General features: G+C 29.2%; 1 long non-coding RNA gene across 1 annotated transcript; it reads left to right on the forward strand.

Annotated features, from left to right (window-relative positions):
• Positions 1–470: 470 nt before the first annotated feature.
• LOC149426764 (uncharacterized) lies at positions 471–1289 on the forward strand. Its single transcript, XR_016305646.1, has 3 exons — positions 471–534; positions 670–781; positions 1205–1289. It is a non-coding gene; the product is annotated as an uncharacterized LOC149426764 (long non-coding RNA).
• Positions 1290–1497: the final 208 nt, after the last annotated feature.

Raw genomic sequence — 1497 nt, forward strand, 5'->3', positions numbered from 1 at the left:
CACTAAATATTCTCATATAAATATTTCATAGAGAAATTTTATTAAACCTAGTTTATTTTATGGTGATGGTAATCATAAGTTATTATAATTTGACGACCACCGCTGAAGAACTGTGAAGTTCTTAGGCACCATCAACCAACTACCAACATATTACATAATGTTATTATATCGATACTTTGGATAGTAACCACGGAAAACTGGATGCAGCAAATGAAATTATATACAAACGTTTTTAAAATTTATTTTTAATCGCCCCGAATATAATTGGTTGATTTGACAAAACTGATTTACATATTTATTAAATATATCTAATATAATGTGACTAAAAGAAAATTATTTTTTAAGAAGTATTTAATTTTAAATTATTTTGGGTTATTTCAGGAACTGTAAAAAGTTTTCAAAATTAATTAGTAAATGAAACGTCTCTAAATATAATTTAAAAAATTATTATACTTTTGATCATTTCAGTGATGAAGACGACAGGGACAGGAGGGTTTACCGTGACGATCGCCGCCGGGAAGAAAGGAGGACGGAGTAAGATTTTTTTATCTATAAAATTAAATGTTTTCCACCGAGCTCAAATCAAAGAAACAGAAAGCGTATAGAAAACAGAAATATGTCATCTGTGGTGAGTGTATTATATTAACAATAATTCATATTTTTTTCCAGTAGGGACGACGACAGGGACAGGAGGTACGACGACAGAACCCGCGAAGAACGCCGCCGGGATCGAGAAGAGCGCGAAAGGAGGGAGCGCAGGCGCTTTGATGATGATAGAAGGGTAAATGCTTTATTACTATAGCAAATAAACCACTTAAAATGCTTTTAATAAAATCTTCCCTAATTTAAAAATACATTTGAGAAAGAGGTTTATTTTGCCGAAAATTATTTTTTATATGATGTTCTCTTTATTTCCAAATTAAAAAATAATAATATTTCACGGCGTTTTCGTCATGAAGTTAACTGTGTCCTATTTGATTGGTATTTAATCTTATCAGAAGCATAGGAAAATATATACTTAGATTTAATAACATAGCTTTTTTTTCATACAAAATAATCGCGGAAATGAAAAAAAAAACAAAGATAAATAATGAATGTCGCGTTCTCCACTTTTATATTAGGTTCACATTTACAAATGTGAATTAATATTGAAAACTGTTCGAAGTTATAAATTAAAACTTTTATATTATTTATTTATTTACAGCGAGACTGATTTACGGTAGATTCCCGAAATACCGTGAATGGGGAGAATTCTGCAGGAACTTGACTGCCTTACGTAACCTGGCTGCTCTTCAATTAATCTTTTTTAAATAATATTTTTTTGGCTCTTTCACATATTTTTTTCTGATTTAATGTACTCATTTCAATTCTTAAAAAATAAATTATTTAATATGATTATTTTGTCTTTATTTTTTTATCCACGCCTTTAAGACTTTCACATTTATACATTGTTAAGTTGTTCGGAAGTACAATAAGAAGTGAAAAATCAATAAATAA

This window comes from Hesperophylax consimilis, chromosome 1, assembly GCF_061612785.1.
Source record: "Hesperophylax consimilis isolate HC1 chromosome 1, BYU_Hcon_1.0, whole genome shotgun sequence".
In the NCBI taxonomy this organism is placed as follows: domain Eukaryota; kingdom Metazoa; phylum Arthropoda; class Insecta; order Trichoptera; family Limnephilidae; genus Hesperophylax; species Hesperophylax consimilis.